General features: G+C 57.7%; 22 non-coding genes across 22 annotated transcripts; all 22 read left to right on the top strand.

The window, feature by feature from the left end:
* The first annotated feature begins 41 nt into the window (after window positions 1–41).
* TRNAP-CGG (transfer RNA proline (anticodon CGG)) lies at window positions 42–113 on the top strand. Its single transcript has one exon. It is a non-coding gene; the product is annotated as a tRNA-Pro (tRNA).
* Window positions 114–527: 414 nt separating this feature from the next.
* On the top strand, window positions 528–599 carry TRNAP-UGG (transfer RNA proline (anticodon UGG)). Its single transcript has one exon. It is a non-coding gene; the product is annotated as a tRNA-Pro (tRNA).
* Window positions 600–991: 392 nt separating this feature from the next.
* Window positions 992–1,063, top strand: TRNAP-AGG (transfer RNA proline (anticodon AGG)). Its single transcript has one exon. It is a non-coding gene; the product is annotated as a tRNA-Pro (tRNA).
* A 140-nt stretch (window positions 1,064–1,203) lies between these two features.
* TRNAP-CGG (transfer RNA proline (anticodon CGG)) lies at window positions 1,204–1,275 on the top strand. Its single transcript has one exon. It is a non-coding gene; the product is annotated as a tRNA-Pro (tRNA).
* A 414-nt stretch (window positions 1,276–1,689) lies between these two features.
* TRNAP-UGG (transfer RNA proline (anticodon UGG)) lies at window positions 1,690–1,761 on the top strand. The gene has a single exon. It is a non-coding gene; the product is annotated as a tRNA-Pro (tRNA).
* A 392-nt stretch (window positions 1,762–2,153) lies between these two features.
* TRNAP-AGG (transfer RNA proline (anticodon AGG)) lies at window positions 2,154–2,225 on the top strand. The gene has a single exon. It is a non-coding gene; the product is annotated as a tRNA-Pro (tRNA).
* A 140-nt stretch (window positions 2,226–2,365) lies between these two features.
* TRNAP-CGG (transfer RNA proline (anticodon CGG)) lies at window positions 2,366–2,437 on the top strand. The gene has a single exon. It is a non-coding gene; the product is annotated as a tRNA-Pro (tRNA).
* Window positions 2,438–3,814: 1,377 nt separating this feature from the next.
* Window positions 3,815–3,886, top strand: TRNAP-AGG (transfer RNA proline (anticodon AGG)). Its single transcript has one exon. It is a non-coding gene; the product is annotated as a tRNA-Pro (tRNA).
* Window positions 3,887–4,026: 140 nt separating this feature from the next.
* On the top strand, window positions 4,027–4,098 carry TRNAP-CGG (transfer RNA proline (anticodon CGG)). Its single transcript has one exon. It is a non-coding gene; the product is annotated as a tRNA-Pro (tRNA).
* Window positions 4,099–4,512: 414 nt separating this feature from the next.
* On the top strand, window positions 4,513–4,584 carry TRNAP-UGG (transfer RNA proline (anticodon UGG)). The gene has a single exon. It is a non-coding gene; the product is annotated as a tRNA-Pro (tRNA).
* A 392-nt stretch (window positions 4,585–4,976) lies between these two features.
* On the top strand, window positions 4,977–5,048 carry TRNAP-AGG (transfer RNA proline (anticodon AGG)). The gene has a single exon. It is a non-coding gene; the product is annotated as a tRNA-Pro (tRNA).
* A 140-nt stretch (window positions 5,049–5,188) lies between these two features.
* On the top strand, window positions 5,189–5,260 carry TRNAP-CGG (transfer RNA proline (anticodon CGG)). Its single transcript has one exon. It is a non-coding gene; the product is annotated as a tRNA-Pro (tRNA).
* Window positions 5,261–5,674: 414 nt separating this feature from the next.
* TRNAP-UGG (transfer RNA proline (anticodon UGG)) lies at window positions 5,675–5,746 on the top strand. The gene has a single exon. It is a non-coding gene; the product is annotated as a tRNA-Pro (tRNA).
* A 391-nt stretch (window positions 5,747–6,137) lies between these two features.
* On the top strand, window positions 6,138–6,209 carry TRNAP-AGG (transfer RNA proline (anticodon AGG)). The gene has a single exon. It is a non-coding gene; the product is annotated as a tRNA-Pro (tRNA).
* A 140-nt stretch (window positions 6,210–6,349) lies between these two features.
* Window positions 6,350–6,421, top strand: TRNAP-CGG (transfer RNA proline (anticodon CGG)). Its single transcript has one exon. It is a non-coding gene; the product is annotated as a tRNA-Pro (tRNA).
* A 414-nt stretch (window positions 6,422–6,835) lies between these two features.
* TRNAP-UGG (transfer RNA proline (anticodon UGG)) lies at window positions 6,836–6,907 on the top strand. The gene has a single exon. It is a non-coding gene; the product is annotated as a tRNA-Pro (tRNA).
* A 392-nt stretch (window positions 6,908–7,299) lies between these two features.
* TRNAP-AGG (transfer RNA proline (anticodon AGG)) lies at window positions 7,300–7,371 on the top strand. The gene has a single exon. It is a non-coding gene; the product is annotated as a tRNA-Pro (tRNA).
* A 140-nt stretch (window positions 7,372–7,511) lies between these two features.
* TRNAP-CGG (transfer RNA proline (anticodon CGG)) lies at window positions 7,512–7,583 on the top strand. Its single transcript has one exon. It is a non-coding gene; the product is annotated as a tRNA-Pro (tRNA).
* A 414-nt stretch (window positions 7,584–7,997) lies between these two features.
* TRNAP-UGG (transfer RNA proline (anticodon UGG)) lies at window positions 7,998–8,069 on the top strand. Its single transcript has one exon. It is a non-coding gene; the product is annotated as a tRNA-Pro (tRNA).
* A 392-nt stretch (window positions 8,070–8,461) lies between these two features.
* Window positions 8,462–8,533, top strand: TRNAP-AGG (transfer RNA proline (anticodon AGG)). Its single transcript has one exon. It is a non-coding gene; the product is annotated as a tRNA-Pro (tRNA).
* A 140-nt stretch (window positions 8,534–8,673) lies between these two features.
* TRNAP-CGG (transfer RNA proline (anticodon CGG)) lies at window positions 8,674–8,745 on the top strand. Its single transcript has one exon. It is a non-coding gene; the product is annotated as a tRNA-Pro (tRNA).
* Window positions 8,746–9,159: 414 nt separating this feature from the next.
* TRNAP-UGG (transfer RNA proline (anticodon UGG)) lies at window positions 9,160–9,231 on the top strand. The gene has a single exon. It is a non-coding gene; the product is annotated as a tRNA-Pro (tRNA).
* Window positions 9,232–9,247: the final 16 nt, after the last annotated feature.

Here is a 9,247-nt window from a genome sequence, read left to right as displayed (position 1 = left end):
GTGAGAGAATCGACGCTGCTGCACGGCACGCACCAAACGTTGGCTCGTTGGTCTAGGGGTATGATTCTCGCTTCGGGTGCGAGAGGTCCCGGGTTCAAATCCCGGACGAGCCCTCGCTGGTGTGTGCCTCGTGTGCCCCTCTCTCCACACGTGGCAGTGCGCTTTTGCAATGGTCTTGCTCGAGGGCACTCCAATCCGTGTCACGTACCCACGGGTGCTTCTCAACAAGGGTCTTGCTCGTTTCCGCCGCCTCGCAGCCTTTTTTGCGAATGGGACTTGATGATCACGCCGAGGAAGCTCTTTCTTTGCTCGTGGTGGACTGCCATGGCTCGACTTCTCCAGGAAGGTGCGAGGCGTCTTTGGCTGGCTGGCCTTTTCACCGCTCTGTTCCTCTTCTCTTTCTGTCGCGCGGCCACGCTCGACTCCTCCTGCCTCTTTGGACTCCAGTGTCAGATCTTGTTTTTGCTGCAGCCTGTGCCAAATGGTGGCGCTGAGCCAGGTGCCTCGCAGCCCTTGCCTCTGTCGCTGGCTCGTTGGTCTAGGGGTATGATTCTCACTTTGGGTGCGAGAGGTCCCGGGTTCAAATCCCGGACGAGCCCATGCTTGTGGAAGTCTTTGTTGCAGGTCTGTTGCATGCTGGGCTTCCTCCCACAGGCTCATCTGTTGCATGGATTTTCTTGCAACTGACTGCTGGGAAGGCGGCATGTGCCGCCCGTCCCCAGGAAACCCCGACCACCCAACCAAGCCCGGACCTGTGGCAGATTTTGACCCCACGCACGCGGATCTCCACTTGTTTTGAGCTCTTTCGCTCCAAAAACATATGTTGGAGATTGCTGCTCGTTAAAATTCGCATGCGTCTCTCAGGGACTTTTTTTTTTTCTCTGTGGATGTTCCATGAGAGAGCCACGCTTTTCTCTGGAGATGCCAGGCAGGTGCTTCAGTTGGCAGTGCTGGCTACGCCATACAAATTGCAAAGCGCCGCTCTGTCGCTGGCTCGTTGGTCTAGGGGTATGATTCTCGCTTAGGGTGCGAGAGGTCCCGGGTTCAAATCCCGGACGAGCCCCACTCTTTCTCTGCGGGGGAACCAGAGTGCTCATCTCCTTTTGCCCTCCCCCTGTTAGCTAAACCGCTCCGGCTGCTGCTTGTGGCCGAGCCTACAAAGGTGAGAGAATCGACGCTGCTGCACGGCACGCACCAAACGTTGGCTCGTTGGTCTAGGGGTATGATTCTCGCTTCGGGTGCGAGAGGTCCCGGGTTCAAATCCCGGACGAGCCCTCGCTGGTGTGTGCCTCGTGTGCCCCTCTCTCCACACGTGGCAGTGCGCTTTTGCAATGGTCTTGCTCGAGGGCACTCCAATCCGTGTCACGTACCCACGGGTGCTTCTCAACAAGGGTCTTGCTCGTTTCCGCCGCCTCGCAGCCTTTTTTGCGAATGGGACTTGATGATCGCGCCGAGGAAGCTCTTTCTTTGCTCGTGGTGGACTGCCATGGCTCGACTTCTCCAGGAAGGTGCGAGGCGTCTTTGGCTGGCTGGCCTTTTCACCGCTCTGTTCCTCTTCTCTTTCTGTCGCGCGGCCACGCTCGACTCCTCCTGCCTCTTTGGACTCCAGTGTCAGATCTTGTTTTTGCTGCAGCCTGTGCCAAATGGTGGCGCTGAGCCAGGTGCCTCGCAGCCCTTGCCTCTGTCGCTGGCTCGTTGGTCTAGGGGTATGATTCTCGCTTTGGGTGCGAGAGGTCCCGGGTTCAAATTCCGGACGAGCCCATGCTTGTGGAAGTCTTTGTTGCAGGTCTGTTGCATGCTGGGCTTCCTCCCGCAGGCTCATCTGTTGCATGGATTTTCTTGCAACTGACTGCTCGGAAGGCGGCATTTGCCGCCCGTCCCCAGGAAACCCCGACCACCCAACCAAGCCCGGACCTGTGGCAGATTTTGACCCCACGCACGCGGATCTCCACTTGTTTTGAGCTCTTTCGCTCCAAAAACATATGTTGGAGATTGCTGCTCGTTAAAATTCGCATGCGTCTCTCAGGGACTTTTTTTTTTTCCCTGTGGATGTTCCATGAGAGAGCCACGCTTTTCTCTGGAGATGCCAGGCAGGTGCTTCAGTTGGCAGTGCTGGCTACGCCATACAAATTGCAAAGCGCCGCTCTGTCGCTGGCTCGTTGGTCTAGGGGTATGATTCTCGCTTAGGGTGCGAGAGGTCCTGGGTTCAAATCCCGGACGAGCCCCACTCTTTCTCTGCGGGGGAACCAGAGTGCTTATCTCCTTTTGCCCTCCCCCTGTTAGCTAAACCGCTCCGGCTGCTGCTTGTGGCCGAGCCTACAAAGGTGAGAGAATCGACGCTGCTGCACGGCACGCACCAAACGTTGGCTCGTTGGTCTAGGGGTATGATTCTTGCTTCGGGTGCGAGAGGTCCCGGGTTCAAATCCCGGACGAGCCCTCGCTGGTGTGTGCCTCGTGTGCCCCTCTCTCCACACGTGGCAGTGCGCTTTTGCAATGGTCTTGCTCGAGGGCACTCCAATCCGTGTCACGTACCCACGGGTGCTTCTCAACAAGGGTCTTGCTCGTTTCCGCCGCCTCGCAGCCTTTTTTGCGAATGGGACTTGATGATCGCGCCGAGGAAGCTCTTTCTTTGCTCGTGGTGGACTGCCATGGCTCGACTTCTCCAGGAAGGTGCGAGGCGTCTTTGGCTGGCTGGCCTTTTCACCGCTCTGTTCCTCTTCTCTTTCTGTCGCGCGGCCACGCTCGACTCCTCCTGCCTCTTTGGACTCCAGTGTCAGATCTTGTGTTTGCTGCAGCCTGTGCCAAATGGTGGCGCTGAGCCAGGTGCCTCGCAGCCCTTTCCTCCGTCGCTGGCTCGTTGGTCTAGGGGTATGATTCTCGCTTTGGGTGCGAGAGGTCCCAAGTTCAAATCCCGGACGAGCCCTCGCTGGTGTGTGCCTCGTGTGCCCCTTTCTCCACACGTGGCAGTGCGCTTTTGCAATGGTCTTGCTCGAGGGCACTCCAATCCGTGTCACGTACCCACGGGTGCTTCTCAACAAGGGTCTTGCTCGTTTCCGCCGCCTCGCAGCCTTTTTTGCGAATGGGACTTGATGATCGCGCCGAGGAAGCTCTTTCTTTGCTCGTGGTGGACTGCCATGGCTCGACTTCTCCAGGAAGGTGCGAGGCGTCTTTGGCTGGCTGGCCTTTTCACCGCTCTGTTCCTCTTCTCTTTCTGTCGCGCGGCCACGCTCGACTCCTCCTGCCTCTTTGGACTCCAGTGTCAGATCTTGTTTTTGCTGCAGCCTGTGCCAAATGGTGGCGCTGAGCCAGGTGCCTCGCAGCCCTTGCCTCCGTCGCTGGCTCGTTGGTCTAGGGGTATGATTCTCGCTTTGGGTGCGAGAAGTCCTGGGTTCAAGTCCCGGGTTCAAATCCCGGACGAGCCCATGCTTGTGGAAGTCTTTGTTGCAGGTCTGTTGCATGCTGGGCTTCCTCCCGCAGGCTCATCTGTTGCATGGATTTTCTTGCAACTGACTGCTGGGAAGGCGGCATGTGCCGCCCGTCCCCAGGAAACCCCGACCACCCAACCAAACCCGGACCTGTGGCAGATTTTGACCCCACGCACGCGGATCTCCACTTGTTTTGAGCTCTTTCGCTCCAAAAACATATGTTGGAGATTGCTGCTCGTTAAAATTCGCATGCGTCTCTCAGGGACTTTTTTTTTTTCCCTGTGGATGTTCCATGAGAGAGCCACGCTTTTCTCTGGAGATGCCAGGCAGGTGCTTCAGTTGGCAGTGCTGGCTACGCCATACAAATTGCAAAGCGCCGCTCTGTCGCTGGCTCGTTGGTCTAGGGGTATGATTCTCGCTTAGGGTGCGAGAGGTCCCGGGTTCAAATCCTGGACGAGCCCCACTCTTTCTCTGCGGGGGAACCAGAGTGCTCATCTCCTTTTGCCCTCCCCCTGTTAGCTAAACCGCTCCGGCTGCTGCTTGTGGCCGAGCCTACAAAGGTGAGAGAATCGACGCTGCTGCACGGCACGCACCAAACGTTGGCTCGTTGGTCTAGGGGTATGATTCTCGCTTCGGGTGCGAGAGGTCCCGGGTTCAAATCCCGGACGAGCCCTCGCTGGTGTGTGCCTCGTGTGCCCCTCTCTCCACACGTGGCAGTGCGCTTTTGCAATGGTCTTGCTCGAGGGCACTCCAATCCGTGTCACGTACCCACGGGTGCTTCTCAACAAGGGTCTTGCTCGTTTCCGCCGCCTCGCAGCCTTTTTTGCGAATGGGACTTGATGATCGCGCCGAGGAAGCTCTTTCTTTGCTCGTGGTGGACTGCCATGGCTCGACTTCTCCAGGAAGGTGCGAGGCGTCTTTGGCTGGCTGGCCTTTTCACCGCTCTGTTCCTCTTCTCTTTCTGTCGCGCGGCCACGCTCGACTCCTCCTGCCTCTTTGGACTCCAGTGTCAGATCTTGTTTTTGCTGCAGCCTGTGCCAAATGGTGGCGCTGAGCCAGGTGCCTCGCAGCCCTTGCCTCCGTCGCTGGCTCGTTGGTCTAGGGGTATGATTCTCGCTTTGGGTGCGAGAGGTCCCGGGTTCAAATCCCGGACGAGCCCATGCTTGTGGAAGTCTTTGTTGCAGGTCTGTTGCATGCTGGGCTTCCTCCCGCAGGCTCATCTGTTGCATGGATTTTCTTGCAACTGACTGCTGGGAAGGCGGCATGTGCCGCCCGTCCCCAGGAAACCCCGACCACCCAACCAAGCCCGGACCTGTGGCAGATTTTGACCCCACGCACGCGGATCTCCACTTGTTTTGAGCTCTTTCGCTCCAAAAACATATGTTGGAGATTGCTGCTCGTTAAAATTCGCATGCGTCTCTCAGGGACTTTTTTTTTTTCCCTGTGGATGTTCCATGAGAGAGCCACGCTTTTCTCTGGAGATGCCAGGCAGGTGCTTCAGTTGGCAGTGCTGGCTACGCCATACAAATTGCAAAGCGCTGCTCTGTCGCTGGCTCGTTGGTCTAGGGGTATGATTCTCGCTTAGGGTGCGAGAGGTCCTGGGTTCAAATCCCGGACGAGCCCCACTCTTTCTCTGCGGGGGAACCAGAGTGCTCATCTCCTTTTGCCCTCCCCCTGTTAGCTAAACCGCTCCGGCTGCTCCTTGTGGCCGAGCCTACAAAGGTGAGAGAATCGACGCTGCTGCACGGCACGCACCAAACGTTGGCTCGTTGGTCTAGGGGTATGATTCTCGCTTCGGGTGCGAGAGGTCCCGGGTTCAAATCCCGGACGAGCCCTCGCTGGTGTGTGCCTCGTGTGCCCCTCTCTCCACACGTGGCAGTGCGCTTTTGCAATGGTCTTGCTCGAGGGCACTCCAATCCGTGTCACGTACCCACGGGTGCGTCTCAACAAGGGTCTTGCTCGTTTCCGCCGCCTCGCAGCCTTTTTTGCGAATGGGACTTGATGATCGCGCCGAGGAAGCTCTTTCTTTGCTCGTGGTGGACTGCCATGGCTCGACTTCTCCAGGAAGGTGCGAGGCGTCTTTGGCTGGCTGGCCTTTTCACCGCTCTGTTCCTCTTCTCTTTCTGTCGCGCGGCCACGCTCGACTCCTCCTGCCTCTTTGGACTCCAGTGTCAGATCTTGTTTTTGCTGCAGCCTGTGCCAAATGGTGGCGCTGAGCCAGGTGCCTCGCAGCCCTTGCCTCCGTTGCTGGCTCGTTGGTCTAGGGGTATGATTCTCGCTTTGGGTGCGAGAGGTCCTGGGTTCAAATCCCGGACGAGCCCATGCTTGTGGAAGTCTTTGTTGCAGGTCTGTTGCATGCTGGGCTTCCTCCCGCAGGCTCATCTGTTGCATGGATTTTCTTGCAACTGACTGCTGGGAAGGCGGCATGTGCCGCCCGTCCCCAGGAAACCCCGACCACCCAACCAAGCCCGGACCTGTGGCAGATTTTGACCCCACGCACGCGGATCTCCACTTGTTTTGAGCTCTTTCGCTCCAAAAACATATGTTGGAGATTGCTGCTCGTTAAAATTCGCATGCGTCTCTCAGGGACTTTTTTTTTTCCCTGTGGATGTTCCATGAGAGAGCCACGCTTTTCTCTGGAGATGCCAGGCAGGTGCTTCAGTTGGCAGTGCTGGCTACGCCATACAAATTGCAAAGCGCTGCTCTGTCGCTGGCTCGTTGGTCTAGGGGTATGATTCTCGCTTAGGGTGCGAGAGGTCCCGGGTTCAAATCCCGGACGAGCCCCACTCTTTCTCTGCGGGGGAACCAGAGTGCTCATCTCCTTTTGCCCTCCCCCTGTTAGCTAAACCGCTCCGGCTGCTACTTGTGGCCGAGCCTACAAAGGTGAGAGAATCGACGCTGCTGCAAGGCACGCACCAAACGTTGGCTCGTTGGTCTAGGGGTATGATTCTCGCTTCGGGTGCGAGAGGTCCCGGGTTCAAATCCCGGACGAGCCCTCGCTGGTGTGTGCCTCGTGTGCCCCTCTCTCCACACGTGGCAGTGCGCTTTTGCAATGGTCTTGCTCGAGGGCACTCCAATCCGTGTCACGTACCCACGGGTGCTTCTCAACAAGGGTCTTGCTCGTTTCCGCCGCCTCGCAGCCTTTTTTGCGAATGGGAGTTGATGATCGCGCCGAGGAAGCTCTTTCTTTGCTCGTGGTGGACTGCCATGGCTCGACTTCTCCAGGAAGGTGCGAGGCGTCTTTGGCTGGCTGGCCTTTTCACCGCTCTGTTCCTCTTCTCTTTCTGTCGCGCGGCCACGCTCGACTCCTCCTGCCTCTTTGGACTCCAGTGTCAGATCTTGTTTTTGCTGCAGCCTGTGCCAAATGGTGGCGCTGAGCCAGGTGCCTCGCAGCCCTTGCCTCCGTCGCTGGCTCGTTGGTCTAGGGGTATGATTCTCGCTTTGGGTGCGAGAGGTCCCGGGTTCAAATCCCGGACGAGCCCATGCTTGTGGAAGTCTTTGTTGCAGGTCTGTTGCATGCTGGGCTTCCTCCCGCAGGCTCATCTGTTGCATGGATTTTCTTGCAACTGACTGCTGGGAAGGCGGCATGTGCCGCCCGTCCCCAGGAAACCCCGACCACCCAACCAAGCCCGGACCTGTGGCAGATTTTGACCCCACGCACGCGGATCTCCACTTGTTTTGAGCTCTTTCGCTCCAAAAACATATGTTGGAGATTGCTGCTCGTTAAAATTCGCATGCGTCTCTCAGGGACTTTTTTTTTTTCCCTGTGGATGTTCCATGAGAGAGCCACGCTTTTCTCTGGAGATGCCAGGCAGGTGCTTCAGTTGGCAGTGCTGGCTACGCCATACAAATTGCAAAGCGCCGCTCTGTCGCTGGCTCGTTGGTCTAGGGGTATGATTCTCGCTTAGGGTGCGAGAGGTCCCGGGTTCAAATCCCGGACGAGCCCCACTCTTTCTCTGCGGGGGAACCAGAGTGCTCATCTCCTTTTGCCCTCCCCCTGTTAGCTAAACCGCTCCGGCTGCTCCTTGTGGCCGAGCCTACAAAGGTGAGAGAATCGACGCTGCTGCACGGCACGCACCAAACGTTGGCTCGTTGGTCTAGGGGTATGATTCTCGCTTCGGGTGCGAGAGGTCCCGGGTTCAAATCCCGGACGAGCCCTCGCTGGTGTGTGCCTCGTGTGCCCCTCTCTCCACACGTGGCAGTGCGCTTTTGCAATGGTCTTGCTCGAGGGCACTCCAATCCGTGTCACGTACCCACGGGTGCTTCTCAACAAGGGTCTTGCTCGTTTCCGCCGCCTCGCAGCCTTTTTTGCGAATGGGACTTGATGATCGCGCCGAGGAAGCTCTTTCTTTGCTCGTGGTGGACTGCCATGGCTCGACTTCTCCAGGAAGGTGCGAGGCGTCTTTGGCTGGCTGGCCTTTTCACCGCTCTGTTCCTCTTCTCTTTCTGTCGCGCGGCCACGCTCGACTCCTCCTGCCTCTTTGGACTCCAGTGTCAGATCTTGTTTTTGCTGCAGCCTGTGCCAAATGGTGGCGCTGAGCCAGGTGCCTCGCAGCCCTTGCCTCCGTCGCTGGCTCGTTGGTCTAGGGGTATGATTCTCGCTTTGGGTGCGAGAGGTCCCGGGTTCAAATCCCGGACGAGCCCATGCTTGTGGAAGTCTTTGTTGCAGGTCTGTTGCATGCTGGGCTTCCTCCCGCAGGCTCATCTGTTGCATGGATTTTCTTGCAACTGACTGCTGGGAAGGCGGCATGTGCCGCCCGTCCCCAGGAAACCCCGACCACCCAACCAAGCCCGGACCTGTGGCAGATTTTGACCCCACGCACGCGGATCTCCACTTGTTTTGAGCTCTTTCGCTCCAAAAACATATGTTGGAGATTGCTGCTCGTTAAAATTCGCATGCGTCTCTCAGGGACTTTTTTTTTTTCCCTGTGGATGTTCCATGAGAGAGCCACGCTTTTCTCTGGAGATGCCAGGCAGGTGCTTCAGTTGGCAGTGCTGGCTACGCCATACAAATTGCAAAGCGCTGCTCTGTCGCTGGCTCGTTGGTCTAGGGGTATGATTCTCGCTTAGGGTGCGAGAGGTCCCGGGTTCAAATCCCGGACGAGCCCCACTCTTTCTCTGCGGGGGAACCAGAGTGCTCATCTCCTTTTGCCCTCCCCCTGTTAGCTAAACCGCTCCGGCTGCTCCTTGTGGCCGAGCCTACAAAGGTGAGAGAATCGACGCTGCTGCACGGCACGCACCAAACGTTGGCTCGTTGGTCTAGGGGTATGATTCTCGCTTCGGGTGCGAGAGGTCCCGGGTTCAAATCCCGGACGAGCCCTCGCTGGTGTGTGCCTCGTGTGCCCCTCTCTCCACACGTGGCAGTGCGCTTTTGCAATGGTCTTGCTCGAGGGCACTCCAATCCGTGTCACGTACCCACGGGTGCTTCTCAACAAGGGTCTTGCTCGTTTCCGCCGCCTCGCAGCCTTTTTTGCGAATGGGACTTGATGATCGCGCCGAGGAAGCTCTTTCTTTGCTCGTGGTGGACTGCCATGGCTCGACTTCTCCAGGAAGGTGCGAGGCGTCTTTGGCTGGCTGGCCTTTTCACCGCTCTGTTCCTCTTCTCTTTCTGTCGCGCGGCCACGCTCGACTCCTCCTGCCTCTTTGGACTCCAGTGTCAGATTTTGTTTTTGCTGCAGCCTGTGCCAAATGGTGGCGCTGAGCCAGGTGCCTCGCAGCCCTTGCCTCCGTCGCTGGCTCGTTGGTCTAGGGGTATGATTCTCGCTTTGGGTGCGAGAGGTCCCGGGTTCAAATCCCGGACGAGCCCATGCTTGTGGAAGTCT

The sequence above is a fragment of the Ranitomeya variabilis genome, chromosome 4 (assembly GCF_051348905.1).
Source record: "Ranitomeya variabilis isolate aRanVar5 chromosome 4, aRanVar5.hap1, whole genome shotgun sequence".
In the NCBI taxonomy this organism is placed as follows: Eukaryota; Metazoa; Chordata; class Amphibia; order Anura; family Dendrobatidae; genus Ranitomeya; species Ranitomeya variabilis.
Note: the sequence above shows the minus strand (reverse complement) of the source record. Positions and strands in the feature narration are given on the sequence as shown.